Raw genomic sequence first — 14,971 nt, forward strand, 5'->3', positions numbered from 1 at the left:
ATTTTTATGTTTCATCAACACTCTGAAGGTCCACAGATTACAGAATGCCTCCACATGTGCTTCGGAAACTACTACTAGTCTTCCAGTGTACGATCAAAGCGTAGATAGTTTAAGACATTACTCCCATGGAGAAAAGTCCGCATGGTGCTAATTGTGTTCAATGCCAATTCAATTTCTGTGATTCATCAACACTCTGAAGGTCCACAGATTACAGAATGATTCCAGATGTGCTTCGGAAGCTACTACTAGTCTTCCAGTGAACGATCAAATCCTAGACAGTTTAAGACACTACTCCCATGGAGAAAAGTCCGCATGGTGCTTATTGTGTTCAATGCCTATGCTATTTTTGTGTTTCATCAACACTCTGAAGGTCCACAGATTACTGAATGCTTATAGATGTGCTTCGGAAACTACTTTTAGTCTTCCAGTGTACGATCAAAGCGTAGACAGTTTAAGACATTACTCCCATTGAGAAAATTCCGCATGTTGCTTATTGTGTTCAATGCCGATGCAATTTTTGTGCTTCATCTGCACTCTGAAGGTCCTCAGATTACAGAATGCATCCAGATGTGCTTCCGAAACTACTACTAGTCTTCCAGTGTACGATCAAAGCGTAGACAGTTTAGGATATTACTCCCATGGAGAAAAGTTTGCATGGTGCTTATTGTGTTCAATGCCGATGCAAATTTTGTGTTTCATCAACACTCTGAAGGTCCACAGATTACAGAATGCCTCCAGATGTGCTTCGGAAACTACTACTAGTCTTCCAGTGTACGATCAAAGCGTAGACAGTTTAAGACATTACTCCCATGGAGAAAAGTCCGCATGGTGCTTATTGTGTTCAATGCCGATGCAATTTCTGTGCTTAATCAAAACTCTGAAGGTCCACAGATTACAGAATGCCTCCAGATGTGCATTGGAAACTACTACTAGTCTTCCAGTGTACGATCAAAGCTTAGACAGATTTAGACATTACTCCCATGGAGAAAAGTCCACATGTTGCTTATTGTGTTCAAAGTCGATGCAATTTTTGTGTTTCATCAACACTCTGAAGGTCCGAAGATTACAGAATGCATCCAGATGTGCTTCGGAAACTACCACTATTCTTCCAGTGTACGATCAAAGCGTAGACAGTTTAAGATATTACTCCCATGGAGAAAAATCCCCATGTTGCTTATTGTGTTCAATGCTGATGCAATTTTTGTGTTTAATCATGACTCTGAAGGTCCACAGATTACAGAATGCATCCAGATGTGCTTCGGAAACTACTACTAGTCTTCCAGTGTACGATCAAAGCGTAGACAGTTTAAGACATTACTCCCATGGAGAAAAGTTTGCATGGTGATTATTGCGTTCAATGCCGAAGCAAATTTTGTGTTTCATCAACACTCTGAAGGTCCACAGATTACAGATTGCCTCCAGATGTGCTTCGGAAACTACTACTAGTCTTCCAGTGTACGATAAAAGCGTAGACAGTTTAAAACATTACTCCCATGGAGAAAAGTCAGCATGGGGCTTATTGTGTCCAATGCCGATGCATTTTCTGTGTTTCATCAACATTCATCAACATTCTGAATGTCCACAGATTACAGAATGCATCCAGATGTGCTTCCGAAACTACTACTAGTCTTCCATCGAACGATCAAAGCGTAGATAGTTTAAGACATTACTCCCATGGAGAAAAGTCCGCATGGTGCTTTTTGTATTCAATGCCCATGAAATGTTTGTGTTCCATCAACATTCTGAAGGTCCACAGATTACAGAATGCCTCAAGATGTGATTCGGAAAATACTACTAGTCTTCCAGTGTACGATCATAGCGTGGACAGTTTAAGACATTACTCCCATGGAGAGAAGTCCGCATGGTGCTTATTGTTTTTAATGCCGATGCAATTTTTGTGCTTAATCAAAACTCTGAAGGTCCACAGATTACAGAATGCCTCCAGATGTGCATTGGAAACTACTACTAGTCTTCCAGGGAACGATCAAAGCGTAGACAGTTTGAGACATTACTCCCATGGAGAAAAGTCCACATGTTGCTTTCTGTGTTCAAAGTCGATGCAATTTTTGTGTTTCATCAACACTCTGAAGGTCCACAGATTACAGATGGCCTCCAGATGTGCTTCGGGAACTACTACTAGTCTTCCAGTGTACGATCAAAGCGTAGACAGTTTAAGACATTACTCCCATGGAGAAAAGTCCGCATGGTGCTTATTGTGTCCAATGCCGATGCAATTTCTGTGTTTCATCAACTCTCTGAATGTCCACAGATTACAGAATGAATCCAGATGTGCTTCGGAAACTACTACCAGTCTTCCATCGAACGATTAAGCGTAGACAGTTTAAGACATTACTCCCATGGAGAAAAGTCCGCATGGTGCTTATTGTGTTCAATGCCGATGCAATTTTTGTGTTTCATCAACACTCTGAAGGTCCACAGATTACAGAATGCCTCCAGATTTGCTTCGGAAACTACTACTAGTCTTCCAGTGTACCATCAAAGCGTACACAGTTTAAGACATTACTCCCATGGAGAAAAGTCCGCATGGTGCTTATTGTGTTCAATGCCGATGACATTTTTGTGTTTCATCAACACTCTGAAGGTCCACAGATTACAGAATGCATCCAGATGTGCTTCGGAAACTACTACTAGTCTTCCAGTGTACGATCAAAGCGTAGACAGTTTAAGACATTACTCCCATGGAGAAAAATCCCCATGTTGCTTATTGTGTTCAATTCCGATGCAATTTTTGTGTTTCATCAACACTCTGAAGGTCCACAGATTACAGAATGCATCCAGATGTGCTTCGGAAACTACTATTAGTCTTCCAGTGTACGATCAAAGCGTAGTAAGTTTAAGACATTACTACCCATGGAGAAAAGTTTTCATGGTGATTTTTGTGTTCAATGCCGATGCAAATTTTGTGTTTCATCAACACTCTGAAGGTCCACAGATTACAAGATTGCCTCCAGATGTGCTTCGGAAACTACTACTAGTCTTCCAGTGTACGATCAAAGCGTAGACAGTTTAAGACATTACTCCCATGGAGAAAAGTCCGCATGGTGCTTATTGTGTTCAATGCCGATGCAATTTTTGTGATTCATCAACACTCTGAAGGTCCACAGATTACAGAATGCCTCCAGATGTGCTACGGAAACTACTACTAGGCTTCCAGTGTACGATCAAAGCGTAGACAGTTTAAGACATTACTCCCATGGAGAAAAGTCCGCATGGTGCTTATTGTATTCAATGCCGATGCAATGTTTGTGTTTCATCAACACTCTGAAAGTCCACAGACTACAGAATGCCTCCAGATGTGATTCGGAAAATACTACTAGTCTTCCAGTGTACGATCAAATGGTGGACAGTTTAAGACATTACTCCCATGGAGAAAAGTCCGCATGGTGCTTATTGTGTTCAATGCCGATGCAATTTTTGAGCTTAATCAAAACTCTGAGGGTCCACAGATTACAGAATGCCTCCAGATGTGCATTGGAAACTACTACTAGTCTTCCAGTGTACGATCAAAGCGCAAACATTTTAAGACATTACTCCCATGGAGAAAAGTTCGCATGGTGCTTATTGTGTTCAATGCCGATGCTATTTTTGTGTTTCATCAACACTCTGAAGGTCCACAGATTACAGAATGCTTATAGATGAGCTTCGGAAATTACTTTTAGTCTTCCAGTGTACGATCAAAGCGTAGACAGTTTAAGACATTACTCCCATAGAGAAAATTCCGCATGGTGCTTATTGTGTTCAATGCCGAAGCAATTTTTGTGTTTCATCAACACTCTGAAGGTCCTCAGATTACAGAATGCACCCAGATGTGCTTCCGAAACTACTACTAGTCTTCCAATGTACGATCAAGGCGTAGACAGTTTTAGACATTATTCCCATGGAGATAACTCCGCATGGTGCTTATTGTGTTCAATGCCGATGACATCTTTGTGTTTCATCAACACTCTGAAGGTGCACAGATTACAGAATGCCTCCAGATGTGCTTCGGAAACTACTACTAGTCTTCCAGGGAACGATCAAAGCGTAGACAGTTTAAGACATTACTCCCATGGAGAAAAGTCCGCATGGTGTTTATTGTGTTCAATGCCGATGCAATTTTTGTGTTTCATCGACACTCTGCAGGTCCACAGATTACAGAATTCATCCAGATGTGCTTGGGAAACTACTACTAGTCTTCCAGGGAACGATCAAAGCGTAGACAGTTTAAGACATTACTCCCATTGAGAAAAGTCCGCATGGTGCTTATTGTGCTCAATGCCGATGCAATTTTTGTGTTTCATCAACAATCTGAAGGTCCTCAGTTTACAGAATGCATCCTGATGTGCTCCGGAAACTACTACTTGTCTTCCAGTGTACGATCAAAGGGTGGACAGTTTAAGACATTACTCCCATGGAGAAAAGTCCGCATGGTGCTTATTGTGTGCAATGCCGATGCAATTTTTGTGCTTAATCAAAACTCTGAAGGTCCACAGATTACAGAATGCCTCCAGATGTGCATTGGAAACTACTACTAGTCTTCCAGGGAACGATCAAAGCGTAGACAGTTTGAGACATTACTCCCATTGAGAAAAGTCCACACGTTGCTTATTGTGTTCAAAGTCGATGCAATTTTTGTGTTTCATCAACACTCTGAAGGTCCACAGATTACAGAATGCATCCAGATGTGCTTCGGAAACTACTACTATTCTTCCAGTGTACGATCAAAGCGTAGACAGTTTAAGACATTACTCCCATGGAGAAAAATCCGCATGGTGCTTATTGTGTTCAATGCCAATGCAATTTTTGTGTTTCATCAACACTCCGAAGGTCCACAGATTACAGAATGCATCCAGATGTGCTTCGGAAACTACTACTAGTCTTCCAGTGTACGATCAAGGCATAGACAGTTTAAGACATTACTCCCATGGAGAAAAGTCTGCATGGTGCTTATTGTGTTCAGTGCCGATGCAGATTTTCTGTTTCATCAACACTCTGAAGGTCCACAGATTACAGAATTCATCCAGATGTGCGTCGGAAACTACTACTAGTCTTCCAGGGAACGATCAAAGCGTAGACAGTTTAAGACATTACTCCCATTGAGAAAAATTCGCATGGTGCTTATTGTGTTCAATGCCGATGTAATTTTTGTGTTTCAGCAACACTATGAAAGTCCACAGATTACAAAATGCCTCCGTATGTGCTTCGGAAAATACTACTAGTCTTCCAGTGTACGATCAAATTGTGGACAGTTTAAGACATTACTCCCATGGAGAAAAGTCCGCATGGTGCTTATTGTGTTCAATGCCGATGCAATTTATGTGTTTCATCAACATTCTGAATGTCCACAGATTACAGAATGCCTCCAGATGTGCTTCGGAAACTACTACCAGTCTTCCATCGAACGATCAAGCGTAGACAATTTAAGACATTACTCCCATGGAGAAAAGTCCGCATGGTGCTTATTGTGTTCAATGCCGATGCAATTTTTGTGTTTCATCAACACTCTGACGGTCCACAGATTACAGAATGCCTCCAGATGTGCTTCGGAAACAACTTCTAGTCTTCCAGTGTACGATCAAAGCGTAGACAGTTTAAGACATTACTCCCATGGAGAAAAGTCCGCATGGTGCTTATTGTATTCAATGCCGATGTATTTTTGTGTTTCATCAACTCTCTGAAGGTCCACAGATTACTGAATGCCTCCAGATGTGCTTCGGAAACAACTTCTAGTCTTCCAGTGTACGATCAAAGCGTAGACAGTTTAAGACATTACTCCCATGGAGAAAAGTCCGCATGGTGCTTATTGTGATCAGTGCCGATCTAATTTTTGTGTCTCATCAACATTCTGAATGTCCACAAATTACAGAATGCCTCCAGATGTGCTTCGGAGACTACTACTAGTCTTCCATCGAACGATCAAAGCGTAGAAATTTTATGACATTACTCCCATGGGGAAAAGTCCGCATGGTGCTTATTGTGTTCAATGCCGATGCAATTTTTGTTTTACATCAACACTCTGAAGGTCCACAGATTACAGAATGCCTCCAGATGCTCTTCGGAAACTACTACTAGTCTTCCAGTGTACGATCAAAGCGTAGACAGTTTAAGACATTACTCCCATGGAGAATAGTCCGCATGGTGCTTATTGTGTTCAATGCCGATGCAATTTTTGTGTTTCATCAACATTCTGAAGGTCCACAGATTACAGAATGCCTCCAGATGTGCTTCGGAAACTACTACTAGTCTTCCAGTGTACGATTAAAGCGTAGACAGTTTAAGACATTACTCCCATGGAGAAAAGTCTGCATGGTGCTTATTGTGTTCAGTGCCGATGCAGATTTTCTGTTTCATCAACACTCTGAAGGTCCACAGATTACAGAATTCATCCAGATGTGCGTCGGAAACTACTACTAGTCTTCCAGGGAACGATCAAAGCGTAGACAGTTTAAGACATTACTCCCATTGGAAAAATTCGCATGGTGCTTATTGTGTTCAATGCCGATGTAATTTTTGTGTTTCATCAACACTATGAAAGTCCACAGATTACAAAATGCCTCCGTATGTGCTTCGGAAAATACTACTAGTCTTCCAGTGTACGATCAAATTGTGGACAGTTTAAGACATTACTCCCATGGAGAAAAGTCCGCATGGTGCTTATTGTGTTCAATGCCGATGCAATTTATGTGTTTCATCAACATTCTGAATGTCCACAGATTACAGAACGCCTCCAGATGTGCTTCGGAAACTACTACAAGTCTTCCATCGAACGATCAAGCGTAGACAGTTTAAGACATTACTCCCATGGAGAAAAGTCCGCATGGTGCTTATTGTGTTCAATGCCGATGCAATTTTTGTGTTTCATCAACACTCTGACGGTCCACAGATTACAGAATGCCTCCAGATGTGCTTCGGAAACAACTTCTAGTCTTCCAGTGTACGATCAAAGCGTAGACAGTTTAAGACATTACTCCCATGGAGAAAAGTCCGCATGGTGCTTATTGTATTCAATGCCGATGTATTTTTGTGTTTCATCAACTCTCTGAAGGTCCACAGATTACAGAATGCCTCCAGATGTGCTTCGGAAACAACTTCTAGTCTTCCAGTGTACGATCAAAGCGTAGACAGTTTAAGACATTACTCCCATGGAGAAAAGTCCGCATGGTGCTTATTGTGATCAGTGCCGATCTAATTTTTGTGTCTCATCAACATTCTGAATGTCCACAAATTACAGAATGCCTCCAGATGTGCTTCGGAGACTACTACTAGTCTTCCATCGAACGATCAAAGCGTAGAAATTTTATGACATTACTCCCATGGGGAAAAGTCCGCATGGTGCTTATTGTGTTCAATGCCGATGCAATTTTTGTTTTACATCAACACTCTGAAGGTCCACAGATTACAGAATGCCTCCAGATGTGCTTCGGAAACTACTACTAGTCTTCCAGTGTACGATTAAAGCGTAGACAGTTTAAGACATTACTCCCATGGAGAAAAGTCTGCATGGTGCTAATTGTGATCAATGCCTCCAGATGCTCTTCGGAAACTACTACTAGTCTTCCAGTGTACGATCAAAGCGTAGACAGTTTAAGACATTACTCCCATGGAGAAAAGTCCGCATGGTGCTTATTGTGTTCAATGCCGATGCAATTTTTGTGTTTCATCAACATTCTGAAGGTCCACAGATTACAGAATGCCTCCAGATGTGCTTCGGAAACTACTACTAGTCTTCCAGTGTACGATTAAAGCGTAGACAGTTTAAGACATTACTCCCATGGAGAAAAGTCTGCATGGTGCTAATTGTGATCAATGCCGATGCAATTTTTGTGTTTCATCAACACTCTGAAGGTCCACAGATTACAGAATGCCTCCAGATGTGCTTCCGAAACTACTACTAGTCTTCCAGTGTACGATCAAAGCGTAGACAGTTTGAGACATTACTCCCATGGAGAAAAGTCCACATGATGCTTATTGTGTTTAAAGTCGATGCGTTTTTGGGTTTCATCAACACTCTGAAGGTCCACAGATTACAGAATGCATGCAGATGTGCTTCGGAAACTACTACTAGTCTTCCAGTGAACGATCAAAGCGTAGACAGTTTAAGACATTACTCTCATGGAAAAAAGTCCGAATGGTGCTTATTGTGTTCAATGCCGTTTCAATTTTTGTGTTTCATCAACACTCTGAAGGTCCTCAGATTACTGAAAGCATCCTGATGTGCTTCGGAAACTACTACTATTCTTCCAGTGTACGATCAAAGCGTGGACAGTTTAAGACATTACTGGAATGGAGAAGAATCCGAATGGAGCTTATTGTGTTCAATACCGATGCAATTTTTGTGTTTCATCAAAACTCTGAAGGTCCTCAGATTACTGAAAGCATCCTGATGTGCTTCGGAAACTACTACTATTCTTCCAGTGTACGATCAAAGCGTGGACAGTTTAAGACATTACTCCCATGGAGAAAAATACGCATGGTGCTTATTGTGTTCAATGCGGATGCAATTTTTGTGTTTCATCAACACTCTGAAGGTCCACAGATTACAGAATGCATCCATATGTGCTTCGGAAACTACTACTAGTCTTCCAGGGAACGATCAAAGCGTAGACAGTTTAAGACATTACTCCCATGGAGAAAAGTCCGCATGGTGCCTATTGTATTCAATGCCGATGCAATTTTTGTGTTTCATCAACACTCTGAAGGTCCACAGAATACAGAAAGCCTCCAGATGTGCTTCGTAAACTACTACTAGTCTTCCAGTGTACGATCAAAGCGTAGACAGTTTAAGACATTACTCCCTTTAGAAAAGTCCGCATGGTGCTTATTGTGTTCAATGCCGATGCAATTTCTGTGTTTCATCAACACTCTGAAGGTCCACAGATTACAGAATGCATCCAGATGTGCTTCGGAAACTACTACTAGTCTTCCAGGGAACTATCACATCGTAGACAGTTTAAGACATTACTGGAATGGAGAAGAATCCGAATGGAGCTTATTGTGTTCAATACCGATGCAATTTTTGTGTTTCATCAAAACTCTGAAGGTCCTCAGATTACTGAAAGCATCCTGATGTGCTTCGGAAACTACTACTATTCTTCCAGTGTACGATCAAAGCGTGGACAGTTTAAGACATTACTCCCATGGAGAAAAGTCCGCATGGTGCCTATTGTATTCAATGCCGATGCAATTTTTGTGTTTCATCAACACTCTGAAGGTCCACAGAATACAGAAAGCCTCCAGATGTGCTTCGTAAACTACTACTAGTCTTCCAGTGTACGATCAAAGCGTAGACAGTTTAAGACATTACTCCCTTTAGAAAAGTCCGCATGGTGCTTATTGTGTTCAATGCCGATGCAATTTCTGTGTTTCATCAACACTCTGAAGGTCCACAGATTACAGAATGCATCCAGATGTGCTTCGGAAACTACTACTAGTCTTCCAGGGAACTATCACATCGTAGACAGTTTAAGACATTACTCCCGTGGAGAAAAGTCCGCATGGTTTATATTGTGTTCAATGCCGATGCAATTTCTGTGTTTCATCAACACTCTGAAGGTGCACAGATTACAGAATGCATACAGATGTGCTTCGTAAACTACTACTAGTCTTCCAGTGTACGATCAAAGCGTAGACAGTTTAAGACATTACTCCCATGGAGAAAAGTCCACATGGTGTTTATTGTGTTCAATGCCGAAGCAATTTATGTGTTTCATCAACATTTTGAAGGTCCACAGATTACAGAATGCCTCCAGATGTTCATCGGAAACTACCACTAGTCTTCCAGTGTACGATCAAAGCGTAGACAGTTTAAGACATTACTCCCTTTAGAAAAGTCCGCATGGTGCTTATTGTGTTCAATGCCGATGCAATTTCTGTGTTTCATCAACACTCTGAAGGTCCACAGATTACAGAATGCATCCAGATGTGCTTCGGAAACTACTACTAGTCTTCCAGGGAACTATCACATCGTAGACAGTTTAAGACATTACTCCCGTGGAGAAAAGTCCGCATGGTTTATATTGTGTTCAATGCCGATGCAATTTCTGTGTTTCATCAACACTCTGAAGGTGCACAGATTACAGAATGCATACAGATGTGCTTCGTAAACTACTACTAGTCTTCCAGTGTACGATCAAAGCGTAGACAGTTTAAGACATTACTCCCATGGAGAAAAGTCCACATGGTGTTTATTGTGTTCAATGCCGAAGCAATTTATGTGTTTCATCAACATTTTGAAGGTCCACAGATTACAGAATGCCTCCAGATGTTCATCGGAAACTACCACTAGTCTTCCAGTGTACGATCAAAGCGTAGACAGTTTAAGACATTACTCCCATGGAGAAATATCCGCATGGTGCTTATTGCGTTCAATGCCGATGCAATTTTTGTGTTTCATCAACACTCTGAAGGTCCACAGATTACAGAATGCATCCAGATGTGCTTCGGAAACTACTACTAGTCTTCTAGTGTACGATCAATGCGGAGACAGTTTAAGACATTACTCCCATGGAGAAAGGTCCGCATGGTGCTTATTGTGTTGAATGCCGAAGCAATTTCTGTGTTTCATCAACACTCTTAAGGTCCACAGATTACAGAATGCCTCCAGACGTGCTTCGGAAACTACTACTAGTCTTCCAGTGTACGATCAAAGCGTAGACAGTTAAAGACATTACTTCCATGGAGAAAAGTCCGCATGGTGCATATTGTGTTCAATTTCGACGCAATTTTTGTGTTTCATCAACACTCTGAAGGTCCACAGATTACAGAATGCCTCCAGATGAGCTTCGGAAACTACTACTAGTCTTCCATTGTACGATCAAAGCGTAGACAGTTTAAGACATTACTCCCATTTAGAAAAGTACGAATGGTGCTTATTGTGTTCAATGCCGATGCAATTTTTGTGTTTCATCAACACTGTGAAGGACCACAGATTACAGAATGCCTCCAGATGTGCTTCGGAAACTACTACTAGTCTTCAAGGGAACGATCAAAGCGTAGACAGTTTAAGACATTACTCCCATGCAGAAAAGTCCGCATGGTGCTTATTGTGTTCAATGCCGATGCAATTTCTGTGTTTCATCAACACTCTGAAGGTGCACAGATTACAGAATGCATCCAGATGTGCTTCGTAAACTACTACTAGTCTTCCAGTGTACGATCAAAGCGTAGACAGTTTAAGACATTACTCCCTGGGAGAAAAGTTCGCATGGTGCTTATTGTGTTCAATGCCGATGCACTTTTTGTGTTTCCTTAACGCTCTGAAGTTCCATAGATTACAGAATGCTTCCAGGTGTGCTTCGGAAACTACTACTGGTCTTCCAGTGTACGAACAATGCGTAGACATTTTAAGACATTACTCCCATGGAGAAAAGTTCGCATGGTGCTTATTGTGTTCAATGCCGATGAAATATTTGTGTTTCATCAACACTCTGAAGGTCCACAGATTACAGAATGCATCCATATGTGCTTCGGAAACTACTACTAGTCTTCCATGGAACGATCATAGCGTAGACAGTTTAAGACATTACTCCCATGGAGAAAAGTCCGCATGGTGCTTATTGTGTTCAATTGTTGTTGTTGTTGTTGTCTTCAGTCCTGAGACTGGTTTGATGCAGCTCTCCATGCTACTCTATCCTGTGCAAGCTGCTTCATCTCCCAGTACCTACTGCTACCTACATCCTTTTGAATCTGCTTAGTGTACTCATCTCTCGGTCTCCCTCTACTATTTTTACCCTCCACGCTGCCCTCCAATGCTAAATTTGTGATCCCTTGATGCCTCAAAACATGTCCTACCAACCGATCCCTTCTTCTAGTCAAGTTGTGCCACAAACTTCTCTTCTCCCCAATCCTATTCAATACCTCCTCATTAGTTACGTGATCTATCCACCTTATCTTCAGTATTCTTCTGTAGCACCACATTTCGAAAGCTTCTATTCTCTTCTTGTCCAAACTAGTAATCGTCCATGTTTCACTTCCATACATGGCTACACTCCATACAAATACTTTCAGAAACGACTTCCTGATACATAAATCTATATTCGATGTTAACAAATTTCTCTTCTTCAGAAACGCTTTCCTTGCCATTGCCAGTCTACATTTTATATCCTCTCTACTTCGACCATCATCAGTTATTTTACTTCCTAAATAGCAAAACTCCTTTACTACTTTAAGTGCCTCATTTCCTAATCTAATTCCCTCAGCATCACCCGATTTAATTTGACTACATTCCATTATCCTCGTTTTGCTTTTGTTGATGTTCATCTTATATCCTCCTTTCAAGACACTGTCCATTCCGTTCAACTGCTCTTCCAAGTCCTTTGCCGTCTCTGACAGAATTACAATGTCATCGGCGAACCTCAAAGTTTTTACTTCGTCTCCATGAATTTTAATACCTACTCCAAATTTTTCTTTTGTTTCCTTTACTGCTTGCTCAATATACAGATTGAATAACATCGGGGAGAGGCTACAACCCTGTCTCACTCCTTTCCCAACCACTGCTTCCCTTTCATGCCCCTCGACTTTTATGACTGCCATCTGGTTTCTGTACAAATTGTAAATAGCCTTTCGCTCCCTGTATTTTACCCCTGCCACCTTTAGAATTTGAAAAAGAGTATTCCAGTCAACATTGTCAAAAGCTTTCTCTAAGTCTACAAATGCTAGAAACGTAGGTTTGCCTTTTCTTAATCTTTCTTCTAAGATAAGTCGTAAGGTCAGTATTGCCTCACGTGTTCCAACATTTCGACGGAATCCAAACTGATCCTCCCCGAGGTCCGCATCTACCAGTTTTTCCATTCGTCTGTAAAGAATTCGCCTTAGTATTTTGCAGCTGTGACTTATTAAACTGATAGTTCGGTAATTTTCACATCTGTCAGCACCTGCTTTCTTTGGGATTGGAATTATTATATTCTTCTTGAAGTCTGAAGGTATTTCGCCTGTCTCATACATCTTGCTCACCAGCTGGTAGAGTTTTGTCATTACTGGCTCTCCCAAGGCCGTCAGTAGTTCTAATGGAATGTGGTCTACTCCGGTGGCCTTGTTTCGACTCAGGTCTTTCAGTGCTGTGTCAAACTCTTCACGCAGTATCGTATCTCCCATTTCGTCTTCATCTACATCCTCTTCCATTTCCATAATATGGTCCTCAAGTACATCACCCTTGTATAAACCTTCTATATACTCCTTCCACCTTTCTGCCTTCCCTTCTTTGCTTAGAACTGGGTTGCCATCTGAGCTCTTGATATTCATACACGTCGTTCTCTTCTCTCCAAAGGTCTCTTTAATTTTCCTGTAGGCATTATCTATCTTACCCCTAGTGAGATAAGCTTCTACATCCTTACATTTGTCCTCTAGCCATCCCTGTTTAGCCATTTTGCACTTCCTGTCGATCTCATTTTTGAGACGTCTGTATTCCTTTCTGCCTGCTTCATTTACTGCATTTTTATATTTTCTCCTTTCATCAATTAAATTCAATATTTCTTCTGTTACCCAAGGATTTCTAGCAGCCCTCATCTTTTTACCTACTTTATCCTCTGCTGCCTTCACTACTTCATCCCTCAGAGCTACCCATTCTTCTTCTACTGTATTTCTTTCCCCTATTCCTGTCAATTGTCCCCTTATGCTCTCCCTGAAACTCTTTACAACCTCTGGTTCTTTCAGTTTATCCAGGTCCCATCTCCTTAATTTCCCACATTTTTGCAGTTTCTTCAGTTTTAATCTACCAATAGATTGTGGTCCGAGTCCACATCTGCCCCTGGAAATGTCTTACAACTTAAAACCTGGTTGCTAAATCTCTGTCTTACCATTATATAATCTATTTGATAACTTTTAGTATCTCCAGGGTTCTTCCACGTATACAACCTTCTTTCATGATTCTGAAACCAAGTGTTAGCTATGATTAAGTTGTGCTCCGTGCAAAATTCTACTAGGCGGCTTCCTCTTTCATTTCTTAGCCCCAATCCATATTCACCTACTATGTTTCCTTCTCTCCCTTTTCCTACACTCGAATTCCAGTCACCCATTACTACTAAATTTTCGTCTCCCTTCACTATCTGAACAATTTCTTTTATGTCATCGTACTTTTCTTCAATTTCTTCATCATCTGCAGAGCTAGTTGGCATATAAACTTGTACTACCGTAGTAGGTGTGGGCTTCGTATCTATCTTGGCCACAATAATGCGTTCACTATGCTGTTTGTAGTAGCTTACCCGCATACCATTTTTCCTGTTCATTATTAAACCTACTCCTGCATTAACCCTATTTGATTTTGTGTTTATAACCCTTTAGTCACCTGACCAGAAGTCTTGTTCCTCCTGCCACCGAACTTCACTAATTCCCACCATATCTAACTTTAACCTATCCATTTCCCTTTTTAAATTTTCTAACCTACCTGCCCGATTAAGGGATCTGACATTCCACGCTCCGATCCGTAGAACGCCAGTTTTCTTTCTCCTGATAACGACATCCTCCTGAGTAGTCCCCGCCCGGAGATCCGAATGGGGGACTATTTTACCTCCGGAATATTTTACCCAAGAGGATAACATCATCATCTAATCATACAGTAAAGCTGCATGTCCTCGGGAAAAATTACAGCTGTAGTTTCCCCTTGCTTTCAGCCGTTCGCAGTATCAGCACAGCAAGGCCGTTTTGGTTAATGTTGCAAGGCCAGATCAGTCAATCATCCAGACTGTTGCCTCTGCAACTACTGAAAAGGCTGCTGCCCCTCTTCAGGAACCACATGTTTGTCTGGCCTCTCAACAGATACCCCTCCGTTGTGGTTGCACCTACGGTACGGCCATCTGTGTCGCTGAGGCACGCAAGCCTCCCCACCAACGGCAAGGTCCATGGTTCATGGGCATTGTGTTCAATGCCGATTCAATTTCTGTGTTTCATCAACACTCTGAAGGTCCACAGATTACAGAATGCATCCAGATGTGCTTCGGAAACTACTGCTAGTCTTCCAGGGAACGATCAAATCGTA

This window comes from Schistocerca gregaria, chromosome 9 (assembly GCF_023897955.1).
Source record: "Schistocerca gregaria isolate iqSchGreg1 chromosome 9, iqSchGreg1.2, whole genome shotgun sequence".
NCBI lineage: Eukaryota > Metazoa > Arthropoda > Insecta > Orthoptera > Acrididae > Schistocerca > Schistocerca gregaria.